Raw genomic sequence first — 26902 nt, forward strand, 5'->3', positions numbered from 1 at the left:
AACACAGGTTGGTTTTCCTTTGGCTCTATCTATTGATTTCCATCTTGTGCTCCCCAGCACCAATCTATCCTGGCACTCCTGATGTGCTGCCGGTGAGCTTTAACCTCGTGGCAGGGCTCTCGAAGCTGGTGAGGTCCCGGCTGGTGCCCTCAGATGGGGAAAACCTTCCCCAAATGCCATCCCTGCTGGTGGAGGGGCTTAAAGAAGGAGAATTGCAGAACCCCACGCCGTGGGGCTGCATTCATTTCAGCCGTGGAAAAGCAGGGTCCGTGTGCTGCATCATCATCATCATCATCTTGGTTTGGATGCTCTTCTTGCACAACCGAAGGCGGTCCCCGCGTACACGAGCAGATGCTAGGAAGAGTGACACACAGTACTGGGACATTATCCCCTTGATTTAATCTAGTCTAAAATAAATTATTTCCCGTATGCTTCAGTTCAGCATGTGCTTCTCTCCCATCTCGCTCTTTCTCAGCTTCTCTTATAGGCGAGCGTCTTGCTTTAAAGCGACTTTTTTTTTTTCTTAGCTGTTCATTAAAACAAGTGACTGCTGCTTTTCTGGGCACGGGGGCTGCCGTGAAGTCCAGCCGCTGCCTCCAGCTCCACCAGAAACACTGGTCATGTTCTTCCCTTCGTTCATCTTGCATTAATCATTACAATTAATATATTAATTATAAAGTGACTAAGCTCTATTGCCTGTTTCCGCCCTATAAAATAACCTGTAGATAAGGCACTGTCTGTAGAGCTGCGGAGAACTAGAGGTGACTAAGCAGCAGAAAACACGCTGTATTTAGCTCTGCATGTGGGATGCTTTTTGCATTCGGCCTGTCCCGGTCACGGTGTTAATTAATTAATTAAGCCTAGAAATCTTTCTGATGAATTTCTCGCTAAAAAGGCTCAGCTGAAGGAGACGATCGTGGTCAGGAGAGGACGGATGCAAGAGCTGCTCCTGGACGCAGTGTGGTGTCGCGGTCACCCACCTGGGCTAAGAACAGGAACGTGCCACACATCGCAGGAAGATGATGTGTTCTAAGAAATATTTTTTTTAATCGGGGCAGCTGGTACAGTTGAAAACCCCAGCTCAGCGCTGGGAGGGGGCTCGTCCGCTCCGCTGGCCACGTGAGCGAGTCCCAAAGCCACCGCCTCCTCCTGCCCGGTGCGGCCACGGCAGGCAGTGGCACCAGCACCGCGGCCTCGGGCCCACACCGGCCTCTGCCGCGGCTGGGCAGAGTTACAATACATAAATAAAATAAAGAAATAAATTGTGAGGTTGAAATGCTTTTAAGAGGGAGATGTGAAGAGCTTAAATGAGCACGTTAAGCAGTAGCAATACCTAAGTCTAAGTAATCAATTTTTATTTGTGGCAGTGAGGTTGGGAAACCTTTTGGATAACTCCCAAAATTATGAATACCTTTAAATGAAGCCGGGAGGACGGGGCTGTCCTAAGCTTTCCTTTAACCCAACTCAGGCTTGTATGCAGCGAAGGGCTGCCTGGATGAAAAATCTGTTAAATGCGCGACACGAGCAATCAGGTTAATATATCTAGTAATTTTTTCCTACTTTTTGAGATCTGTAAGTCTGTCAATTATTTGCTTTGAGCAACGGGGCTCAGATATAAACCTTGGTTCCTATTTCCTTTACACGTTATACTAAAATAGGGTCAGAAAGGAGAGGAAAGGGACCCTGGGCTCATCGCTCATCAAGCGGCCGGTCTGTGCGGCCCTCAGTTAGGACCAGTTTAAAGCCCTGGGTCAGGTTCTGTGGTTTTTCCAAGAAAAAAAAATAAATCACCGGGCGTTAATTGTTTGTCCGAGTGTAGGGAAGTTTAATATTTCAACGGTGCAGAATGCCAGCATGATTGTACTCAGACGCTGCGGTTTCTTCTCTCGAGGAACGGTTGTTATTTGGGACGAGGTTTTTTTACTTCTGTTTAAGAACAGATTTGCGACTTAACTTCAGTGGGATCAGGACTGATCCTCTCTCGCTGAGGTGGAGAAGCTGCAGCTTGCCGCTGTTCCTCCCTGTGAGGGTGTGCGGTGGTGTCGGTCCCGGCAGCCGCGACGCGGCCCTGAGCGTCCTCACCCGGACTCGCCGCATCAGAACCGCTTCTGCCCTAATTTTGAAATATAAACATGTGTCTGCCCACCAAAAAAAAGAAAAAAAACCAAAAAGCATGAAATACTAACGTTTCTCAGAGTCGCTTCTCTCGTATTGAGATTATAAGCACTGTAGCATCATGCCTAATTCTTTTTTTTTCCCTATATGTTCCTCTAAAGCCTACAAACCCACAAAGGCAGGCTAGAGCCTGTTGTGGGTACGTTACATTAAGATACCTAATTAATCCTCGTAATTCTGTGTATTAAGGGGAAATAATTACACTCCTTTAATTCCTCGTGCAGAAGAGAGGGTCAGAAAATTTAAGAGGCATGCCAGGAATCTGAGAGAGGGGGAAAAAAGCTGCAAAGCCAGGATTTAACAAGTTCTTGCGGATCTCTGCCCAGCTGCTTCCCCGCACCATCTTTACAATGCATTTAAATGCTAGAAAAACCCTTCTAATATGAATTACAACTCCAGCTTGGCTAGCCCTCGTGCTGGGTTGTCATCGTTCGGCTGGGGAAATCGTGCTCCTTAATTAATGCCTATATTTAATGAGCTCCTACAGGCCAGGCCTGCCCGTGAAGAAGCCAAGAGTCGCTCTGCCCCGTGTCCTGCTCTGCCAGCCCAAGAAAATTGGGATTATTGGGTTGCTTGCTGCTCATGCAATGCACCTCCCTGCAAGCCTGAGCAGGAGGTTTTGAATGGGCGGAGAAGAGGTAGTTTGGGGCTAATAAAAGCATAATAAGTGCAATAAAACACCCAAGACAGATTTGATTAGCTGGCCATCCTCCGTCCTGGCCCAGGTGGAGCAGGAGAGATCAACGAGCACGACTGCAGGCCTGCTGCAAAGTGCCAGGGGAGGGAAGGCATGGGAATACCGGGAAGAGTGCGGGAGAAGAGGGAAAATCAATATTGAAATGAATGCCGAACAGGGAGGAGGAGATGAATTATTAATGTGCATTTGAGGAAAAGGTTAAATGAGACCACAGAGCTTTTAAGTCTGCTGCAAAGTGACTTTTGCGCTGCTCAGTAAAACTCGTCCTCGGCGTTTGCCAGCGAGACCAAGCAACACAGTGTTGGGAATGAGAGAGGGAATTACACGGACGTAATTTCTTTCCAGAGACCCGAGTGCTCTGTCGCTGCATGAGCGACCATCTCACAGCCCTTCGTGACCTTCTGCCGTGAAGGTGGTTTTCAAGCTGATGATCAATTTTTTCCCTACGCTGGCGATTAAAATGCTGCGCTTGCACATCACCGGGTGAAACTGGGGACCGATCAGGGGTTTTTCAGATACAGCTCCTTGTGTGACCCCTGATGTGAAGGCTGGGAAATGTAAAATGCCCACAGGTCACATCGTGGACCTCATTCCTCATCATGAGATTGTTCTCCACTGTATATTTTGCTAATTAAAATTTAATTTTAAAGGTTTTATGCTTCCGTAGCAGCAAAAATGGATAGGTCCGGAGTAAACGTCCTCTGTGTACTAGCTCTGCACAAGTTAGAGACCGAACTTGCAGCGATAGGAAGCAAAACAAGGATTCTGCGGGGAAATAATTTCCGTGCGGCTGTTTCCAGAGGAGCAGAAGGTACTTCTGAAGGCGCACGCTGTGCAGCGGGGCCGAACGGCTGAATGAGCCGCGGGCGAGCGGCAGCGGGTGTCCCCAGGTGATCTTCAGCGCTGCCTTGGAGCCGGGACCGCAAGGCCTCCGGGGGCCGGCGTACGCGAGGCTGCCTTACGCCGTTTGCCCAAAATGGTGTTAGATCTCCCTGAGCTCCCCAAGCCCTCCTGGGGAACCTGTTTGAGAGTTTCCCAGTGCTGGAATTATTTAAAAAAAAAAACAAAAAAAGAGTACGTTTTCCCCCTCCCTTAAATTAAGCTGCCAGACCTGCGTGTTTGATGGTTATTCTTGCTTTAGAGAGCAGAGGCTGTGTTAGCGTTTACAGGATTTCCCCGGATCTTTCCTTTCTCTCGCGTAGAAACACAGATGTTCTCGAACGCCATCTATTATTCAAACCGCTCGGTGAGCAAGAGCTGCACACCGCCCTTGGGTAGCTGTTTACTCATAAAACGATTTTGAAGGGTTTTTTGCTGTTTTAAATGCAGATCAAACAGGCAGGTAGCAAGCTGGAGCTCTGCTCCTCTACCAAAACCTGCTTGTGTTGAGATCTGCTCTGCTGCTCTCCAGCTCCATCTGCCTGGTCCCTCCGGAGGAGATGATCTTCGCTCTCAAAGCAGGGATGCTGGCTGTCGGGAGGTCTCCTACAGCCCAGGCTGGAAATCAGGGCTGGTTCATTTGAAGAACATTTGTCTGGTGGGCTGTACCTACACCCATCTTAGATGGAGGCAGGAAAACTGAACAGATGTTCTCCCAGTGTCCTTTCCACCCTCCTTATTGCAATTCTCCTATACTGTGATACATCCATATATATCCTAGTTTGGTTCAGAAAGCTTTTCTGTGATCGTCCTCAGTGACTCGATGTGCAGCAGTAGTTTGAAATGCCCTTGTCGACATTTCTGTGTGTTTTAATTGACTCAGGAGATGTAGGACACCGAGTAAATGGCAGGTTTTAAATAATTAAGGTGCTGCTAATCCTCAAGAAATGTCAGAAAGTCCCTAAGAGATGCCGCGTGAGATCCTCTTTCTTGTGAATTGGCTAATTAAAGGGATCCTTTTCATTACAAATAAATAACCGCGTGAGGCTGTCAGCCACAGCGCGCTCGCCGTGGGGGAAGGAGGGCTGTTGGGAGATTAACACCTCTCACTGAAACGCAGCCTTGTGATTTGATAGGTAAAAACATTTAGCAATAAATCCTACGACTATTTTGCAGTAATGTGAACGACGAGCAGCGGAGTTTGCAGTTGCAAGCGAAGGCTGTGCGACTCGAGATGGACACGAGAAGGTCCCAGAAGCTGCTGGCGAGCTGCAGGTGAGTGCAGACCCTCTGTAAAATAAATAACGGCGTGTAAAATAAGTTCATTAGTGCTGGTGAGATGCCTGCAGGCTGTCAGGGTGAAGCCTCCATAGGTAAAACGCCTGGGCTTGGTGGGATGTCAATCTCTGTTATCTGCGCCTCATCCATCACCATCCTTCTGCGTTCTTCCGAAGCTGCCTCTGTTTATTGATAACGCCAGAAAACATCGTTGGGGTTTGGATGTTATGTATCACTCATGGCTGCAACGTGAATTGAGAAAGTGGGGTGGGAGCTAACAAGTGGCAAATTTTAAACATGCAGAATTATGGCTTTAAGGCATTTTACTAAACAAAACCCAAGCAGTTGGAGAAAAATACGTCCCCTTTGAGATTCATTTTTCATTGACAGAAACAAAAGGCATTGCTAACAGAAATATGATGAGTGTTCTGCCTTGGAGTTTACAGAAGCAAATAGATGCCAGGGAGAAGCAGATTGCATCTTTCCCTCGAGATATCTTGGGGGAAATCTAGGTTGTGCCAGACGAGCCGATCAGGAAAACACGCTTCTCTAAACACTGCAATACGGTAAAGTAAAAAGTATCTGGAGCCTTGCAGGTCCACAGCGAGTCCCTAACGCTCGGCTATTCCCTCCCTTGGTGCCTTCAGGGCCGGTGGCTCTGGGCTCTCGGGAGCCCGCTGTAGCTCTCGCCGGGAGCTCACACGAGAAGCTGGTCCCCAGCTCCATCGGTCCAACTCCCCCATCAGCCTCTTTCTTGGGACAACGCTGAATCCTCTCCTCTGACAAACAGCTGGTTATTTTAGGGTGCGCTGGCATCAGCGACATCCCTTTTCTAAAGACAAGAATGAAAAAGTTATTTTTGTACCACTTCCCCCTATTTTGGTGGAAGATGCTCTCACGTCACGGTGCCTATAACTGGAACTCGGATCCGCTCCATCTGCTCGCTCCATTGATATTTTGTTTGCAGTTAAAATTGCCTTTAAACTCTCCCGGTCCCCCTGCGTGCCCGTGGGAAGAAATGCACTGCAGGAGGGTGGACCCGCTGGAGCGGAGCCTGGGGAAAAATGTGTCCTGGAGGTGAGAGACAAAACGCAATGCCCGGTTAAGGAGAAGGGCATAAACCAAGGGACGCCATCGTGCCCTGTGTGCTTCTGTTTCTCCTGTTTTAAGAGACAGAAATGGCAAATTTTGGGCAAATCCAACGTTGGCAGTACACGAGATGCCCAGGGCCGCTTCCCCCAGGGCAAAGGCAAAGTTGGCTTTGGCCCCTGACCCAAAATCTGCTTTATTCAACCCAGCGGCACCGTCTCTCCGTCGGGTCCCTGGGGCTCTGCATCCTCCCTGCTGCCTGATACCCGGCTCCTGCTGGAGAAGAGCAAACAGATGAACCTGGGGAAGAAAAGAGATTTTTTCCCCCCCTCCCTGCTTCTCTCACGCAAGGTTTAAAATCCTTCTGGCAGAAAATCACAGCAGGGTCTGCCATATCTTCATAACGGGAGATGTGAAGATGCTAGAGCCTGTTTAACTCTTCTCTCTCCTAAGCAAAATTTATCACTTAGCCACTCGAAACAAGAAATGAGCAGCAACATTTGATGCACTGCCACAGCATTAAAATGGATCTCCTGAGATGCCTCCGACAAGCTCCATCCCGCCCTTTGAGGCAAAGCATCGTCTTCTGTCGTAGGCTGTGTTTCCCTGCAAGAAAGGGAAACCGCCTGCACAGGGAGCTCCGGCGCGGAGGGAATACGGACGCAGCCACGCGAACGCGTCGCCAGCAGCTCCGGCTGTATGCGCACAGCGTAGGTGGGAGGCACGTCCCACCCTTCCCCGCTTCCTCGGATCGGCCGAGATGCCATAAATTGGGTGGGTTTTGCCTTTGCGGTGCTGAGGGGGAGTAGCACTAACGGGACGCGATTTAGTGAGAGTCTGCAGAAATTAGTAACCGGGCAGGAATTAGGAAATGGTGCATTCAAGACCTTAAAAAATAGGGCAATGCTGCAGGCACCGGCTTTAATATTTCATATAGCGGTAATAAATTATTGCTTAGAAGTTGGAAACCAGCAGAAGGCAGCAGAAGGATTAAACTTGAGCTAGATCTCCGGTAAGTTGATTCATTTTATTACCTAATGGTATGCTTTAATACTTTGTTTATTAGTTTGGATTAATACGAAGTTTCTTATCAGAGAAAGATAAATAGGGAAACGTTCTATTAAAATTGACTCGGTGATTTATGATGTTTAACCTTTGTTTCTATTCTGCCGTGTAAGAAGTAGTTTTAAATGTATCTTTCTTATGTTAAAGATGTTATTTTAGGAGATAAAGTGAAGGTTTGTGGGGCTAAGGGATGGGCTGGGTGGGCTGTGCGGGGTGTTTACTGGGCTCTAGGCAGTCTGCTGTTTGCATTCCTTACCCAAGCCAGCATCTATTACTCCATAGCTTCTTCCAAAAACCCCGTGCCGGGGATGTGAACCGCTTTGTGTGCATACAGGTTGCCGATTCAGGCCATGGAGCCAGCGGGGGACCCGGTGCAGGGATCCCCAGGGCTGCGACCCAGCCTGGGGGTAGCTCGGTAGGGAGATGTGACCCCAAACCTCGAGGACGAGCCGTGGGGGCGGCTGCCGGCCCTCCCTCTACGCCTGCTGCAGCTTCAATATTGTTCTGTGCAGTTTGTGACTTACAGTCAGCAACGAGCAAAAAAAAGGATATATTCATGTTTCTGAAACTTGAGGTGATGTTCAGAAGTCCCTTCCAGCTTAAATTAGCCTGTAACTCTGTGCTGTGTAAGAGAGCAGCAGTAAGGTAAATCACATTCTCAGACTCCTCCAGAAGCATCAAGATAAAAACGAGCATAGCTGACGTCCGCAGTCATTTTAAAATAGTGTCTTTCTCCTAAACAAGTGAATGTGATTCTGAATCACAATTTTGTCATGAATTTCAGAACTTATTTTCTCTGTCACCCCCCTCTGCAAAGCACAGTGGAGCAGCACTGGTGCCAAGGGTGCCGGCATCCCCCGCGGCACCTTAACCTCATCCCTCTTCTTCTTGGGGGGCTCTTACTAAACCTGCAGGAGCGGGATTTATGTCTGTCTTTTTCTGCCAAATAGAATTGAATCGGAAGGGGAATTGGGGAACTAGCATCATTTTTTTTTCGTTTAATCTCAAAAAATAAAGAGAATTGGACTGGACCGTCCAGGTGGGCGATGGTTCCTCGGGCTTGTCGGTCACCGCTGCGGGAAGGCAGCATGCAGACCTCGCCAACTTTTAACCCAAGCCTGGGAAGTTTGTGTCTCCCTCAAACGAACTAAGTTTTTCTATAAAGAGGCAGAAAGCAAACCTCAGCTTCAGATGTCCGAGCAGAGGCAGCGAGTTGGTCGCCCACAATTACATACACAACTGTGTTTCCAGCCCCAGGGGAGCACAGTGAATTTTACCTAGGAAACCATTCATTTAGAGGCAAAACTTCTCTCTTACTGATAAAAAGGGATAAGGCTTATTAATTTGGAGTAATTAAAGTCGTTTGAGGAGAACAACTTGGTTGATTTGGAATTCAGGCCAACAAATTCCATGTGAATGTATCAGCTGATTGCAAAAACGTCGGTGCTGGAGTGTGTTTCCACTGCATATTTTTTCCAACAGCAAAAGCGTAAGAAGCAGATTTTAGACCACAAGGTGTGACCCCTGTTATCGGTGCTGGCTTTGTGCCCCAGCAGCAGGGTCTGACCCTGGCCCCTCACCTGCGCCTCTGGGCTGCACGGCCATCGGGGCACCCGTGCGGTGCCCAGCGTGGGGGGCAGCCAGGAGGCACCCCTGCAGCCCAAAATTAAACCTGAGCTTTGCCAAGGGCTCTGTTGTACTCCCGAGTCCTAGGGTGTCGCCCAAAATGAAGAGAATGAGCTTTCCCGGGAGCTATAAATATATATATATAGTGGGAAGGGGCACCTGAACCCACGGCAGGTCCCCAGTCTGTGCCACCCCTTCAGCATCTCCTACCAGGGGCCATCCCAGAGCCGAAAGGGCGGTGGGACAGCAGGAACCCACTGCCTGCCCAGCTCAGGCTCCGCTGCAATAATTTATGGTGCTTCGTTTCCGTTTTTCTGCCTCCCGTGGGTGATGGGCTGCAGCCCGGAGGGCTCCGAGGGCACCCAGCAGCTTTCATAGAATCATAGAAGGCTTTGGGATGGAAGGGACCTTCAAAGCCCATCCAGTCCAACCCCCTGCCATGGGCAGGGACGTCTTCAAGCAGATCAGGGTGCTCAGAGCCCCGTCCAGCCTGGCCTTGAATGTTTCCAAGGATGGGGCATCTCCCACCTCTCTGGGCAACCTGGGCCAGTGTTTCACCACCCTCAGCATGACAAATTTTTTCCTTGTGTTCAGTCTAAATCCCCCCTCCTTTAGTTTAAAACCATTGCCCCTTGTCCTGTTGCAGCAGGCCTTGCTAAAAAGCCTGTCCCCATCCTTCTTGTCAGCCCCCTTTCAGGACAGCAAGGCCGCAGTGAGGTCTCCCCGCAGCCTCCTCCTCTCCAGGCTGAACCCCCCCAGCTCTCAGCCTGTCCTCACAGCAGAGCTGGGCCACCCTCGGAGCATTTCGGTGGCCTCCCCTGGCCCCGCTCTAACAGCTCCATGTCCTTCCCGTGCTGAGGATCCCCGAGCTGGACGCGGGGCTCCAGGGGGGTCTCCCCAGAGCGGAGCAGAGGGGCAGAATCCCCCCCCTCGCCCCGCTGCCCACGCTGCGGGGGATGCAGCCCAGGAGACGCTTGGCTTGCTGGGCTGCAAGAGCAGATTGCCGGCTCATGTCCAGCTTTTCATCCCCCAGCACCCCTAAGTCCTTCTCCTCAGGGCTGCTCTCCATCCCTTCATCCCCCAGCCTGTACCGATACTGGGGATTGCCCTGACCCAGGTGCAGGACCTTGCACTTGCCCTTGTTGAACCTCATAAGGTTCACACAGGCCCACTTTCCTCGATAACATTTTGCAGCTGAGCCCCAACTGAGCTGGCCAGGACACACACATCTCTCCCGGGATAACACAGCAGCATCCCTCGAGGCGTAGGCTAAAACCTGCATGTATTCCTGCTCTGTGGCAGTTTGGGGTCGCTCTTGGCAGGGAGGGAGTGATTGTGTCCCTTCCCCTTGTCCCCATGCCGCAGCCCTCAGTGAGGATGAGGAGGCAGGGCGTGAAGCCAGCCTGCTCCCCCCTATTTGCCGTGTTGCTGAGGTTAACGACACAGCTTGGTTCTTTTTGCAAGCGTTCATTTACTCGTTGAAAGGAACAGTGATATCTTGGGTAGAAACAGCCAGTTTCAGGTTTGGGGATTTAAAATCTTCTCAAAGATTTTAAAAGAAACAAAGGGCTATTGAGATATTAATTTTGCAAAGTATTACAGTTTTTTTTTTTTAATTAATAGTGTGTTAATTAAAATTAAGAAGTAGGGAGAGCCATTCTGAAACTTTTCTCAGAATATCTTCCGTAAATTTACCATTACAGGGTCTTCACTATATCACAAAACCTCTAGGATTCATCATTTTGAATGCACCTGATTTATTGCCGTAAGAGAGCAAAGTCAACCATTGCAGCAGCCTCTCCTCCACCCTGTTTTCATTAATCACCCTCCTACCAGGGCTAGTCCTAGAGAGCTGTGATTCCTCCACTGATTTAATCTGTTCTTTTTTTCTGCCAACAAAATATTTGAGTGATTTGCTTCTTCAGAGGATCTGAGTGTCTACAAGCCACACAGATTTCAGTGAATCTCTAGCAAGTCTTTTTGCCACCAAATTTCCAGTCTTGCAGAAACATGCCCATCTGCAGTTGGGATTTTAATTTTGTTTACATTCTTCCTCTGTTTAGACAGACGCTTGTTCCACCAAATATTGCGGCACAAATTCTACTCCTGCATGCTGTCAGGTATAATTTTCTTTGTAAAAAGCTTTGACGATACAAATTACCTACGTTCTCGGTTTTATTGGTTGTTATTGCTCTGTTTGAATTCATCCTCCGTGGCTCAGGTGAGGGCATAAATACCTCTTTCTCAACACTGTTCCTCATTTGCAGTGGGAGTTTTTTGGATGGTATGGCATTTCAAGGTGTGAATCATTTCAAGGAACATCTAAATAGGATGTTCCTAAGAGGACATCGAAGCGATGTGACCATATAACGCAGCCGGGAGGTGCTAAGTGATCCTGTCCCTATGCTTAAGCATCTCAGGCCAAAGGGACCGCATGTCTGCTTAAAGTTAGGTGTAAACTTAAGTATTTGCTGAGTGGTGTCTAAACGCTGCTGGGAACACCGTGAGCCTGTGCAGCCTTGTGTCCAAACTCGGTCCTCGCTTCTGCCCCTGCAATTCCAACGTGGCTTTAGAGCAGCGGTGAGCCCAGGCGCGGGGTGGATGAATACAGCGAGAGGGGACAGCCCGGCACGCAAGCTCTGCCAAGCCATGGGCAACCAACCGGCCCCGCTGCTCCCAAAGACACTGTAGCCAGTGCATCTCTCAAAATGCCTGAGTTAAGATCTATATAGCTCTGATTTCCAAGGGTGACTCACATCGGTGTTGATGTTTGTAGGAAATGACGCTGCCGAGAGCATGGTCGCCTCGAAATGCTGTTTGTGCTCTGGCGTGCGACGTGCTGAGTGTGAAACTCAACCTTGCTGCTGCTGCTGCTGCTGCTGCTGCTGCTGCTGCTGCTGCTATGGGTGACCCAGCTCTGAGCTCTGAGCCCCTGAGCAGTCTTTGCTTGAGGTGGTCAAAGGACGCGTCTCACCATCCGTGCTTACAGAGGTGTTTCCAAGGGCACATTTCATGCTACAGTTTAACTAAATCATGATGCAAATGCAAATCAGATTAGCAAGGATGCAATCTGTCAGGGTACAGATTAAAAATAACACACCATCACGACAAAAGTCTGTGCATGGTTAAGTTGAAAATATCTGGCCATCTCTCATTTCAGTGGAAATCGTGTTCAGTCTTTGCAGCAGGAATGAAGTTAACCTGCACGTAAACGCAGCCGCAGCCGCCTCCTCTGCAAAAGCAGGCTGGCAATTAGTTGCTAAGGCAACATTTTTCCCAAAGCTGGGATCTTCCGCACAGCTTTTTAGCACAGCTCCATCAGCACGGATATTTTACATAGCGGGCTTGACCTGTGAAGAGCTCAGCTTTGCTTACCGACCTCCTGCGGCCCCTTGCCCCGAGGCGCAAGGAGGGACCGCGTGTCCCCAGGGCAGGTGGCTCTAGGGGAGACCCCCCACTCCTGGGGGGGTGGAGGTGGAGGGGAGACCCCAGCCCCGCTCTCGGTGCTGTCTCCCGCGGATCGGGCACCTACGGAAGGAGCAATTGGCCGTTCACGAGCCCGTTAGCAACGGCTGCTGCAATCAAAGCCACTAAATAGAGTTGTCTCGTCTGGGTAAATTTATGGCTAATGGTCACATCTGTAAAATTACTGTCTGAAATAATATAGGCAGACATTTATTGCATGTCAGAAAGCTAAATGGTAGATAAAGACTCATTTATCTAATGCGATCGCTCCTATCGGGCTTTGTTTCCAAATGTCCGCTGTTTAATAAGTTCCTCCCCAGCATTTTCCAGACAGAAACTCAGGGAAAGTAATAAAAGGATCTGGTCAGGGCCATCTATTCTGCTCGGCAGGCACCGGGTTTGCACTGGAGTAGGAGGGAGAAATTACTTACACTGGAAACAGATATTTATCCTCCTAGATAACAAATGCTCAATTAGTGCATAGATAAATCCTAAAGTTTTCTGTTTGACAGACTCTTGCATACAGCTCTTCGTCTGCATGACGAACCGCTCTTCGTTCTCCTTCCTCCAGGAAAACGCTCTTCCTGTTGAAACTGGGCTGCAAATCCATGATTTCTGTAACTATCTTATAACAGTCAAAGGCTTTATGGATATCTCTGCATCTGCTCTGTGCAAACACCTAATTTGTGCACACGAGTGTGCCAGCATAGCGTGAGCTCTTCGTTGTGGCAGTAAACACAAAAGAGAGAGACGCGACTCTTCTCTCGAAGGCAATGAGCGGCGGGAGCTGCCTTTCTCCGCGTGCCTGGCCTCCGCGGCCCGAGGTGGGGTGGCGAGGAGACATCCTCACCTGAAACCTGCCACGGGCTTCGTTAGCGCTGTCCTGGCTTGATGGGTTTTCTGCTCTTCTCTAAGATGGGGGAGCAGGAACTCGTATGGGTGCCATCAGGCTGACTCAGAGGATGCAGATGACTTGCCAGCTCCTAGATAGTAGATGCTAAAATGATCAATACTCTAAATAAAAAGATACTAACCCTTTCTTTGGGGCGATTACATCAAGACAGATGGTGTACAGTGAAAAAGAAAAGGGATGCTGTTTATATTGAAATCACTGTTGAAATAATGAGCATAGCTCGTTCTTCCCTGTAACGCTGCAGGCGTGGGGAGGAGCGGCTGGGAGCTGCCCAGCGGGAAAGGGCCTGGGGGTGCTGGTCAACAGCCGCTGAACATGAGCCAGCAGGGTGCCCAGGTGGCCAAGAGGGCCAATGGCATCCTGGCTTGTATCAGGAATGGTGTGGCCAGCAGGAGCAGGGAGGTGATGGTGCCCCTGCACTGGGCACTGGTGAGGCCGCCCCTCGAATGCTGTGCTCAGCGCTGGGCCCCTCACCCCAAGGCGGCCATGGAGGGGCTGGAGCGTGGCCAGAGCAGGGCAGCGAGGCTGGGGCAGGGTCTGGAGCCCAAGGCTGGGGAGGAGCGGCTGGGGGAGCTGGGGGGGCTCAGCCTGGAGAAGAGGAGGCTGAGGGGAGCCCTCATCGCTCTCTGCAACCGCCTGACAGGAGGCTGGAGCCGGGGGGGGTCGGTCTCTTCTCCCCAGGAACAAGCGATGGGATGAGAGGGCATGGCCTCAAGCTGCGCCAGGGCAGGTTTGGGTTGGATATTAGGAAAAACTTCTTCACGGAGAGAGTGGTCAGGCCCTGGCACAGGCTGCCCAGGGAAGTGGTGCAACCACAGTCCCTGGAAGTCTTCAAAAAACGTGTGGATGTGGTGCTTAGGGACATGGTTTAGAGGTGGACCCAGCAGTTAGGTTAACAGTTGGACTCGATGATCTCAGAGGTCTTTTCCAACCTTAATGATTCTATGAGTCTATGATTCAGGTTGGTGCAAGAACTTTTGCATTTGTGAGTCTGAGAAAGGAGCAGTGAGAGTGAAGAACGTCGCATGGGCTTAACTTGGGAAACGTAGCTGATCTAAATGAGTGCCATCAAACTTAATGGCGAAGCTTCTTTCAGTTATTGAGGCTGCTTTGTAATCTCCTCGCACTACCTCGCATGCTTCCCCGGAGGAACTGCCTGAGGAAATAGGTGTAATTCATGGAATTGGTATTTCTTGACTCATGCTCCCCCGGGGACCTGTTATTTCACAGGGCAGATAGAACCTCTGCCAGCAGCCGGGCACTGAGATGCGCCGGCCAGGGCGGACCCGCGGGACCGGGCAGTGGGCAACTGGGGGCCCCGATTTAGCGGGGAGGAGCGGGAGAGCCCAGTGCTGCCCAGGAGCCTGGCTGCTAGGGAAAGTCCCACGGTATCTGAAAAAAGAGTTTATTGCAAATCGGTGGAGCGGCTGTTGAAAAGCGGTCCTGTAATAGAGCTCCCTGGAGAGCAGCCGTGCTAACGCAGGTGCTGTAGCCGGTGATGTCTGGCATTTGCATTAACCACACGTGCAGACACTTGGCCAACATGGGGCTCCTCTACCGTCACGGTGGTCCTGAGTCCCCAGCCAGAGCCCTCCACCCTCCGATACGGCGATTAGAGAGGAGCCCTCGAGTCATGTAGAACAATAATAGCACTTCATCTGATAGACATTAGTGACATACTTTTGACGAATTGTTGTTGTCTCTTCTCTGCTTCAAGGGTAGCATCACCAGTCCTGCCATTGCCGGCGTGCCTTGAGGATGCTGGCTGCAGCTCAGCCTTTTAGTACTGCTCAGCACTTCTCTGCAAGGCTTTGTTGCTTCTTTGATAGGTCTAAAATGGAGAGATTACACTGGAACTATCCAATAATTCCACAGAAACTGCAAAGGGTAGCTTATGGAGTTATAACCTGAAACACCTATCTGGATTTTCATGGGAACAAGGAGGAGCAGATCACAAGGAAAAGACGCGTAACACAGAAGCGGCACGAAACCAGTTCCGTTTCATTACAGTTAAATCACTTATTCTCACATGTGTAAAATTTAAAAATAACCCAGACGGTTCATCGGAGGCTGCAGACTATGCTGTCTGCTTCACGCCGCGACAAAGAGCCTTCGCCTCTTGCCTCTGTAAGCAGATGACTAGTGATAGGTGGAGGTGGTGGAACTGGAAAACTTGGTTTGAAACAATCGCTTTCCTTCCAGACAACGCTATTATCTATGCTCCCTATTATACAGCTTTTAATTTAATGAGCTTCCGTATTCGTTTAGATACAAACGCTAATCCCTGCTCGCATCTGCAGTCTGTTCTTTGCCGCGTACTCCAGGTAGCACTTCGCAATGTAGCTAAAAGAACTTGGTGCCAGTAGATCAATTATTAATTTCTTAATTTAGTGTGTGTCCTAAAATGTGTAAAAGATATTAACCCCTGCTTATACAAGAAGGTTTTGATACTAACAATGTATTTCTGTATGATTATAATATATAGATTATTATTTAGGCTACTCTGTGGGTAAGAAACCCAAGTGGCGTCCCGGCATCCCACGGTGCCTGGCACTGTGCAGGTGCAGATTAACCCCCCGAAACGCTCACTGAATTTGCAGCCCTATTCTCTCTCCAGACGTTATCCACTATTTTAAGATTATCGGTGAACCATTCTATGATTCTAAGTGTCTTTCTCTTTTCAGCTATGAAAACGGGATTTTTTCCTACTTTAATACACTTACTAAAATGATTATATTATACAATAAGGTAGGATTGCACAACTGCGTGAGCAACACAAGAAATTCTTAAGAATACCATGGCGTTTTTTTAAGAACCCCTTTTGGCTTGCTGAAGGAACTGCACAGAGAGATTTGGTTTCAGCCTGCTTTGAGGCTCAGGTGACAAAGACGAGATGAGATATATCGTTCCCTTGACTGGGTGAACCCAATCTGTTCAGCTCAACCTTTCCTTGAGGGAACAGATTGCTTCATCGCTTTCTGCTTCCTTCCACTAGACTGGTTTTTCTCAGTGATCCTTCATGGTGCTGTAGAAATAGTCCAGGGACTCCCAGGAGGTCAGCAATTACAAACCTGTGCTGAGCCGCGCTGAAGATGTAGGATGCACAGGCATCTAATGGCCTGGAGGCTCCGGATTTGCCTCGGCTCACAAGACATCAAAAGACAGATTTCAACGAGGATGCAAAGGTCTTAATCAGTGGCGGGGACTTTTTCCCATTCCCATTTTGTGGGGAGTTGCCTGGACTGGGCTGAGACACCTGGAATGGTCCTTTCTGGCATCTCTGCTTTGCAACAGAGGTCAACAAATTGCAACAGGTTCAGCTCAGCAGAGAAAAGGTCCGTGATAAGGAAACCCACCCTCAGCTTCTCCAGGGGAGGGCTGAGATGACTGCCAGCTAGTTTTACCTTTTTCTCCTTCGATAGCCTGTGGCTCCCAACATCTCGGTCTGCCTTACAGCCGTGAACCGGTTCAGCAAAACCAAGCGACTGAGCAACCTTCACCAGGTCTCTTCCCCAGCTTTGCCTGAAGGTTTAGGGGAGCACTTAGTGCAACAAAATAATTCAGCCGACCACTGAAAATCGCTTACAGCGACCGAGGTGAGAAGCTGTCAGAGCCATCGATGCCCGTGCCATGGCTGCACGGGAAGGCCCTGGGCTGCAGTGACAGCCACCCTGGTTGTACCTACAGTGCTGTGTACGGCCGGGACGAGTGCCCGTGTCCCCGTGCAGTGACACCGCCGTGCTCCCCCGGGGATGCTTCCTACCCTGGCCAGCCCCGAACCCGCCTCATTGCTACCTGCTTTGATTCACAGACCATGTTTTCTGACAGAGGTGCTGACCACCCCTGCAGCGAGTTTACCTCTTCTGATAATATTCTGGGTTTTCCTAACTATTTGTCATGGGCCTTTTCCATAGTCTATGGGAAAACATGGTTCTGGCTTGCCAGCCGACTGTGTGCTGTCTCCTGAAAGTGGGAAATACAGGTTTAAAAATACTTCTAGCAGCAGGCAGTATGGAAATTAGATTTCCCCAATCCTCTGTGAATGCCCAGAGAAATTCCATAGGAGTTCCTCACCAGTGGTCTTTAAAAAAAGGGAACACTCCCCAAACCCCAAGAGATCAGCTTGACTGAGCTGCCAGGAGCAGTAGGCTCGGGGCCGTTAATCACAACGGGAAGGTGCCTCTTGAGAAGCCTCACTAAGGCACCTAATTACCTCCGTGGGACTTGCAACATGTCCCAGTCCTCGGTGTTTCCCTGCTGCCTGTGTCTGGAGAGCTCAGTGCTGCTTCTTTGCCATAGATTTTGCAGCATGCTGGGTTTATAGGTCTGGGTTGAAGGAAGAGGGAGCGTGACCCTCCCCAGTGCGGCGTGCCTTGCAGCCCTGCTCCCAGCAAGGGCTGTGGCAGAGGAGAAGATGATTTGTGTTCAGTGTTGGGCCCCTCACCCCAAGAAGGACATCGAGGTGCTGAAGCGTGGCCAGAGCAGGGCAGCGAGGCTGGGGCAGGGGCTGGAGCCCAAGGCTGGGGAGGAGCGGCTGGGGGAGCTGGGGGGGCTCAGCCTGGAGAAGAGGAGGCTGAGGGGAGCCCTCATCGCTCTCTGCAACCGCCTGAAAGGAGGCTGGAGCCGGGGGGGTCGGTCTCTTCTCCCCAGGAACAAGCGATAGGACAAGAGGAAACGGCCTCAAGCTGCGCCAGGGCAGGGTTAGGCTGGACATTAGGAAAAACTTCTTCACCAAAAGGGTGGTCAAGCATTGGAACAGGCTGCCCGGGGAAGGGGTTGAGTCTCCGTCCCTGGAGGTATTTAAAGGATGGATAGATGTGGTGCTCGAGGACATGGTTTAGTGGTGGACTTGGCAGTGATAGGTTAACGGTTGGACTCGATGATCTTAAGGGTCTTTTCCAACCTTCACGATTCTATGATTCTATGAAGTCCTCACCTCCCCGCCAAACGCAATGGGGAGCCACAGGCGTCTTGCTGCTCAGCCCCACGGGACAGACCTGACTCTGCTGTTGCTCGTGCACCGTCACCACTGGTCCAGCGCGCCCGCAGGCTCTCCCACGGCTGGCCTCGGCGTACCCAGGGGCTACGAGTGGCTGGGGGTGCAAAGCTAAACCTGAAAGCCAAATACTGATTTCACTGCAGCCGAACCCAAAGGTGTCCGAGCTTCCTCTGCAGGGACAGCGGGGAAGGGGACAGCGACTGCCCCATGTCTGCGTGACATAAACTGCCCTGTATCAGCGAGGTTGGGAAAGCAGTCCCGGTCCTGTCCTGGCAGGAGGGAGCGTGCTTGGGCGAGGAGTGGGACCAAGCCTGGGACACGTAACCCTGGCTAGATGCTGCTCTGCTCATCCGTCCACGGGGCTACGGCTTTCCCCAGCATCCGCGTGATCTGCAGGTGACAGACACGACCGACTCACGACTTGACTGTGGCACTGGTTTACAACAGAAATAACTATCCTCCTTATTCCAGTGGAAGGCTAACGAGCACGGTACACGACTACATAGCAAACGAGTTTAAAACCACTCTTTTGTAATCGCACACCACGGTAGGCACTATCTTTCAGTTCCTAATGACGTCTCCTCCCGCCACTGACGCCACACAGCTCACAGGCAACGCGGGGAGGACATTCCACAACAATAGCTGTCTCCATCCCACTGGGATGAAAATGTCTCCGTCAAAGTACAGCAGAAATATCCTCCTCTCTAAAAGGGCTTTTAAAAATCTTCACAGCCAGGTCCTGGAGTTATTCAGCACTTGCTGCGGGGACGCCGCTCACCGCGTCCCACCGAACGCAGAGGCGCAGGTCCCCCATTCAGGGTGGGCACTCCCCACCTCGCCTTCCCTTCTGGGTCTGAATTGGATAGGAAAAGATTTTTTTTAAGCTGACATTCTCTGTTCAATGTGGTCTCCAACTTGGTCGATCAGTTAGTTATTCAGTGAAATGTATTTTGTTCTGCGGCCTGCCAATTCCAAATTCTGCTCTGAATATTCAGTATTCAATAATTTAGCCCAGATCACAGGCTAGAGCTTCTGTTGCTCAAAATTAATTGGCTTTGGATAAGTTATACAAAGTCATGTATTTTAAATTACTCAAAGGCAATTAAGTTTGAGCGGCAACTTGTCACAATTCAACACAGAATTCAAAATTCACAAGTAGTCAGTATTTTGAGTGTTTGAGCTTTACATTTCTTTTCCACGAACACTTATGTGTCTCCTTAATGACTGCAAATAGTGAAACAAAATAAAAAAAAAAAGGGGAGTGTTGAAATTTCAATTTAAAAGTTAATATTAAAGACTGTTTTCTTGTTCATAGTCATCTCAAGACACTGTATTTTAAGAAACACTACCTGCATAATTCGCTTCTTGTAAGGTACAACACTGAGAATTAGATCCTCAAAGCAAACGAGAAACAAAAAGAAACTTTTAGTGGTAAAAATTGGTGTCTGCAAAACTGTGAAGACATCTGAGACAAGAAGAAAATTGTGCCTCTATATCTATGAGTTCTTGCAGAAAGGACATTTCACGGCTCATGGAGATTATAAAATCTTGACGGATTGTTTTCATGGAAAATAAAAGATACTAGCTTCCTAAAGAGAACAGGATCGCCGTGTGTAAAGCCTTGCGCTGTTTGTGCTCCAGGCACTGGCAGTGAAAACACCGATATATGAGACCTGCAAATAAAAAAACAAAAAGAAGAGGAAGACAGAGAAATAGGAGATAACTAATAAAAGGCTTGGACAGATTCTAAAATATTTTAAAGCAGGTTTCAACTGACAATCACAGAGTATTTCAAGATTTGTATTCCCCAGTTGCTACCCAAGAGCGGACACTCGCAGAGGCTCGGTGTCCCCCCGCTCTTGCTGCTCTGCTCATGGGGAACGAACCCCCGCGAGCGCTCCTGGGACAGCGTCATACCAAGGGAAAACCAGCAATATTTTCAGACCAGGGGGATATTTTGTTTACCTACAAAATCGAGGCGAACTGGTTTGTGCTGTGCTCCTGATAGGAGCAAACCATTCCCGCAGCAACAGCGGAGGGACTTCGGGATAGCCAGAAAAACGCAGAATGAGAAACACAACCATCATGGAGCCTGAGGAATGATGTGAAAAAGCCCGATTTCCTCCTATTCATCTCCTTTGCATAATGGTTAATGACTAAATAACGTAGGGAGAATCTTGAGCAGTCTGTGATGATCACACCTCGGGCACGGTCAGGGTGGCGATGGACCACGTGCAGGGCCCACCGGCAGCCCCAGCACGGCACGCACGGCACGTCTCCCGCGCTCGACGGAGCACTGAGCAGCTATTCAAGCTCATTTGGATGCCTGGGCCAGCGGCCCTCCTGGACCGCAGCATCTCCACACATCAGCGGCTCTGCGGAAGCCACCCGGGACCCAACTGGGTCAATGCTGAGCAGGAGCTAACAAGGCTTGATGAGGCTGATTTGAATTTGCGCCGCTGATTGCCTCTGCGGTGAATCTTTATTTCGTGTTGTACGCTTTCATTTAAATGTGAAGAGTCACTTCTCATCAAAAGCATGGAGCACTTAGGCCACATTTGTTCCCTCTGGGCCAAATCACCTGTTCCTTCTCCAAACTAGGTATGAAGTGCTTGCAAAGCGACTACGGCACGTGTGTTCCCATGTGTTTCTGTGGCCTCTCTTGCCCAGATGTGGGGAAGAGATTCAGTTCCCTGAGCTCAGGCTGCATCTGTGGTTTAGACCCCATCAGGTTTTGCATCTTGCCCCCACGTGCTGCTTCAGCAGACAGGTCACCCCTGCCGTCCCCGCCAGCCCAAGGACATTCCCCAGACAATGCCGTCCTGCCAGCTGGGCGACATCCCACAGCCCTTGGCTCAAATTTTATTTGTATAATCATAGAATCGTTTAGGTTGGAAAAGAACTTTATGATCATCAAGTCCAACCGTTAATCCAGCACTGCCAAGTCCATCACTAAACCATGTCCCTAAGCACCACGTCTCCCCGGCTTTTAAATCCCTCCAGGGATGGGGACTCAACCCCTGCCCTGGGCAGCCTGGGCTGGGGCCTGACAGCCCTTTTGGTGAAGAAGTTTTTCCTATTATCCAACCCAAACCTGCCCTGGCGCAGCTTGAGGCCGTTCCCTCTCATCCCATCGCTTGTTCCTGGGGAGAAGAGACCGACCCCCACCTCGCTACAACCTCCTTTCGGGCAGCTGTAGAGAGCAATAAGGTCTCCCCTCAGCCTCTTCTTCTCCAGGCTGAGCCCCCCCAGCTCCCCCAGCCGCTCCTCCCCAGCCTTGGGCTCCAGCCCCTGCCCCAGCCTCGCTGCCCTGCTCTGGCCACGCTCCAGCCCCTCCATGGCCGCCTTGGGGTGAGGGGCCCAGCGCTGAGCACAGCATTCGAGGGGCGGCCTCCCCAGTGCCCAGTGCAGGGGCACCATCACCTCCCTGCTCCTGCTGGCCACACCATTCCTGATACAAGCCAGGATGCCATTGGCCCTCTTGGCCACCTGGGCACACTGCTGGCTCATGTTCAGGCGGCTGTCGACCAGCACCCCCAGGCCCTTTCCCGCCGGGCAGCTCCCAGCCACTCCTCCCCACGCCTGCAGTGGTGCCTGGGGTTGCTGTGCCCCAAGTGCAGGACCCGGCCCTGAGCCTTGTTGACCCTCACCCAGTTGGCCTGGGCCCATCGACCCAGCCTGGCCAGGTCCCTCTGCAGAGCCTCCCTGCCCTCCAGCAGATCGACACTTCCACCCAACTTGGTGTCATCTGCAAACTGACTGAGGGTGTAGTTAGTGCAAACTTACTAAGGTGAGTCACTTACTCTTCCCAGGCAGAGTTCCCAAAGAGAAAGGCAGAGGTTGGGAGCGAGAGGTGCCGGTGAGGAGGGACCAGCTGCCCAGAGGTGCTGGCTCTGCGCTGCCAGGGGCTCCCCGCACCTCCAACCACACGCTGCCACCGCAGGGTTTAATTAGCCAGAGCGCATCCAGAAGCTCTTTTCAGTGGGTCGTAATTTTATGGAAATCTTGTTAAATTTATTTTTAGCAGGGATAAAGCACTCCTCGTTCTCGGCACTCCACACTATTTTCCAGCACCCGGCAAATCAGGCTCGCTCAGCGCATTAAGGAGCACTCTGTTTCCAGGTTTTACAGATTAATTCCATTCAGAGCTTTTTAGCCTTCGCTATGTTGCGTGTAATATGAGCCACTTTTGGTGCAAAGAAAGATTTTTTTATGTGATTCCTAGCTAAAATGTCTTCCATTTGATATTCTGGACGGGGGATGCATGAGCATATGTAAAAACTTCAAGGAGCTGATGGCTTGCACAAAGCTACATTGGGGGGTTTTTTGGTGGTGACAGTTGGCTCAGATAGACTGTATGGGATGTGGTACCGCATCCCTAAATCACCCCATCTTCTGCCTCCGTGACTGCCTCACGAAGTCACCCTCATTGAGTCACTCTTGTGGACTTGCAAGATGGGCAGAAGAGATCTCTACAGCCACCGTGCCTGGTAGTTCTGGGCGTAGACCTGATCTACCTGATCATCAGTACCTCTTCATCCAGGCAAATACATTTTGTTTGAGCTAGAGCAAACAATTTTGAACTACTGGTTCAGAAAATGGGGGCTTTCACCTATATTTCTGCCATTCCAGTGGCTCACTTTTGAATTGAATTGTCCTGTTCTCATCAGTGCATATCTTTGCGTAGGATTACCAGAGGCTTCTTTTTCTCCCTTACTCCAGCAGAGATTTTGGTGATGATATTCGCACTGCTTCCTTCTGCTGCAGAAGCACACAACATCATCATCCGAGTTACTGGGGTAAACCCCGGTCTTCCCTCTCGTCTCTCCTCTAGCCCCGCGGGTCGGTCTGTGCCTCGCCGACCAGGATGGTAATGTGCCTTCCCCGTCATCCCGCAAAACTCACCCTGCAAAGGAGCAGTTTCATTTCCCATGTTGCTAATTAACTCGGTGCATGAATCAATAAAAAATCATAGAATCATAGAATCATTAAGGTTGGAAAAGACCTCTGAGATCATCAAGTCCAACCGTTAACCTATCACTGCCAAGCCCACCACTAAACCATGTCCCTAAGCACCACATCTACCCATCTTTTAAGCACCTCCAGGGATGGGGACTCAACCCCTGCCCTGGGCAGCCTGGGCCAGGGCCTGACCACTCAGTGAAGAAGTTTTTCCTAATATCCAACCTAAAACTGCCCTGGCGCAGCTTGAGGCCGTTCCCTCTCATCCCATCGCTTGTTCCTGGGGAGAAGAGACCGACCCCCCCCGGCTCCAGCCTCCTGTCAGGCGGTTGCAGAGAGCGATGAGGGCTCCCCTCAGCCTCCTCTTCTCCAGGCTGAGCCCCCCCAGCTCCCCCAGCCGCTCCTCCCCAGCCTTGGGCTCCAGCCCCTGCCCCAGCCTCGCTGCCCTGCTCTGGCCACGCTCCAGCCCCTCCATGGCCGCCTTGGGGTGAGGGGCCCAGCGCTGAGCACAGCATTCGAGGGGCGGCCTCCCCAGTGCCCAGTGCAGGGGCACCATCACCTCCCTGCTCCTGCTGGCCACACCATTCCTGATACAAGCCAGGATGCCATGGGCCCTCTTGGCCACCTGGGCACACTGCTGGCTCATGTTCAGGCGGCTGTTGACCAACACCCCCAGGTCCTTTTCCTCTGGCCAGCTCTCCAACCACTCCTCCCCACGCCTGTAGTTCCCCAGATCCTCTTTCTGACCCTTCTTGAGGAGGGGCATCACATTTGCTAGCTTCCAGTCATCCGGGACCTCTCCGATTGACCAGGACTGCTGATAAACGATGGAGTGGCTTGGCCAGCTCCTCTGCCAGCTCCCTCAGCATCCTTGGGTGGATCCCATCTGACCCCACGGACTTGTGAGCATCCAGGTGGAGGAGCAGGTCAGTGACTGCCACCTCTTCGACAACTGGGGCTTCATTCTGCTTCCTATCTCCATCTCCCAGCTCAGGGGCCTGAAAACCCCGAGGATGACCAGTCTGACTATTAAAGACTGAGGCAAAGAAGGCATTAAGTACCTCAGCCTGTCGTAATCCTGCGGTTACGACACTGACCGGTGCCTCGGGAGACTCCGGCTCCCACTGCACGAAGCTGGGTGGTTTCCTTCAGCCCGTTTTTCCAAGTTTATAAAAGTGATTCCACATCATTTTAAAGCAAATTCGCAGCTAGCTCTGTTGAAACGCAGGAGTGGCTTGCTCAAAAAAGAGACAGTTTAGGCCTGCATGAAATATTTTTCTGTTGTGTTTCGTTCTGGTTTTGTAATGTTTCTGTAGATAACATGAAAATGTCCAGAGGAAACTTAGGGAAAAGGAACCCACAGAGACACAGTGTGATACGCTGTTATAAACCAGCTCAAATGAAGTTAAGATAATGAGACAGGTCTGTTCAAATCAGCGCATTTTTTCCTATCGCAACAGCCCCAGGTACTGAAAAGGAACATTATTACATTTCCAACTGGCCAGCACTTACTAATTGCTGCTTCTGCAGCAAGTGAGAGTCACGGCAGACCGAGCCAAGATCAAGGAACCGATCAAGTTCAACGCGGGCTTTATTATACAGCTTGCTTCGCCATGAATAAATAAATGCGGATGCACGCAGTTATTTAGGTGCTGATACTCGGCGTTTGCAACATCAAAGTGATCCTGGTTTGTTTCTGAATGGTTGGGCACATCAAATATTTAAAACATTGTGACGCGGGGAATTAGGAAAAATGGGTGCATTTCGAAGTTAAATACCAGAGCTGATTTTAAAGAGCGATGCAAATTACTCGCAATGGCAGACTGAATTTTTGACTAGGCAGAAACGATCAAGGTCATTATCTGCTGGCCTTGACAATGTTCTTTTTTTCAGGAAAATAACATTTTCTGGGTCTGAAAAAAATCTGGGGCAACCTTCTAGACGAAAAATGTATTTTAATGTAAAAACTTAGTTGAAATAAATAACTAAATAATCAGGGCTTTTCTTTCTAACATCATTTTGGGCAGAAGAGGATATTGGTTTCCAACCAACCTTGTTCATTCCTCTTCTTAACTAATTAGCCCCTGGCTATTGAATCATGGTGCAGAAAATACGAGCATATCCTGCTGAATTATTATGGTTTTGGAAACAGATAATGGATTAAATACCCTATTGGCATAAACTGATGGAGTTTTGTTGAGCTCAGTGGAGTTATGCTGATGAACACCAAGAAGTGAGCTCCGGCTCTATGTACCAGTGCAGACGTAGGCTAGACTAGACTAGACTAGGCTAGACTAGGCTAGACTATTTCAGTTAGAAGGGACCTAGAACAATCACCTAGTCTGACACCGAGCGAGCACACGAACCAGAGGAAGGGGTGAGGGCAGCTCCTGGGGACCTGAACCATTCCTGGATGCCCAGTGCAACTGGGAGAGGACGCGGGTGGCAGAGGAGCGGAAGAGGAAGGGGAGAAAGCATGATAGACATACAAGACGAACTCGTTAAATAAATCTGCAATATGTGTCTTATCTAATTAACTTGGCCTTATGTAATTAAGGCAACTGTTTGCTCCAGATTCACCTTGGTCGTGTATCTAGTTTCTGTGTTCTAATCTAAATAAGCCTTTTACAGATGGCTTATACTGCTGCTTGCGAGTTTAGTCTGGGTGGGTTGTTTTTTTTTTTGCACAGAGGACCAAGAAACATGCTTGATAGTATTTAAAACATATAGAAAGTTTCTCCTCAAAGAATCTTGGCAATTCAGGCAGTACTTTGGTCAAGGACAGGGTGAGAAAGAATAGGAAAGATGCTAGAAACGTTTTTACTCAGTTCGGACATACCCGTGTCCGGTTGCTTTCATTAAATATCACCAATATTTCATTAAATATATCACCAATAATGGCTACCGATAACCCTTCGGAGGGCCACTGGGCCATCTTACGTGTGCCAAGGCTCCGCGCAGCAGGTCACGTATTTGGCACGTCGCGCGCCCCAGCGACAGAAACCCTCCCCGAGGTGCGTGACTTCTTAGGCCGCCGTCAGAGAGCAGCGCGCCCCAGTCCTTACAACGCCGCCCCGGGCGAGTTAAGCAAGACTAAAGCAGCTCAAGCGCATTTGCATGAGAAGTTTGTCGCGGTTTAATGAGGTTGAATATACGTTAATTTAGCCTGCATTAGCGAGATGAAAAATGACGCTATTAATACTTTCTGAAAAACCACAACTGAGCCACAAGAACTGGTTTAAGACGGCTTCCTTAAAGGCATACACCGGTTTTGCTAAACATAGTTAAAATGATTTTTTTTTTCCTCCCTGAAGGACAGCAGGCTTTAAAGAAAAATTTGAATAAGAAATAACTTTCTGGGATAATTAAAGGAAAAATAGGGGGGAGGGGGAGAGATGGCTGCAACTTTTTCCTTATTGCCGGAGAGGAGTGAAGCTATGCCGAGCCGGGCAGCTCCTGCCAGCTGGTATTTGTTCCCGGCCGTGGGCACAGGGAGAACTGGTGAGATAACATATTTGCTTTCCTTGTGGTGCAATATCGCAGCTAATGCAAATATGCTCGTCACAGGGAGTAGAAATGCCACATCCTGCTACTACTCCCAAAGCAGATCCAGCCCTCTTTAAAAAAAAAAAAAAAAAAGTGTATCAGGAAATACCACCTTTTCATTATTAATTTGGCATGATTTTCTCTAATAACTCTGGGAAGTCCTTGTTCAGTCACTGCCGCTTCGCATGAAATGTCTCTGTCTGGGAAG

General features: G+C 49.9%; 1 protein-coding gene across 1 annotated transcript in view; it reads left to right on the top strand.

The window, feature by feature from the left end:
* The first annotated feature begins 6869 nt into the window (after positions 1-6869).
* The window catches only part of RAB27B (RAB27B, member RAS oncogene family), a 45044-nt gene continuing 25011 nt past the window's right edge, over positions 6870-26902 (top strand). Inside the window, exon 1 of the mRNA XM_087772827.1 lies at positions 6870-7130. The gene's annotated coding sequence lies outside the window, so the exon portion shown is untranslated. The remainder of the gene's footprint in view (positions 7131-26902) is intronic.

This window comes from Nipponia nippon, unplaced genomic scaffold (assembly GCF_047370975.1).
Source record: "Nipponia nippon isolate SJK-2023a ecotype South Korea unplaced genomic scaffold, ASM4737097v1 scaffold_37, whole genome shotgun sequence".
NCBI classification, from domain to species: domain Eukaryota; kingdom Metazoa; phylum Chordata; class Aves; order Pelecaniformes; family Threskiornithidae; genus Nipponia; species Nipponia nippon.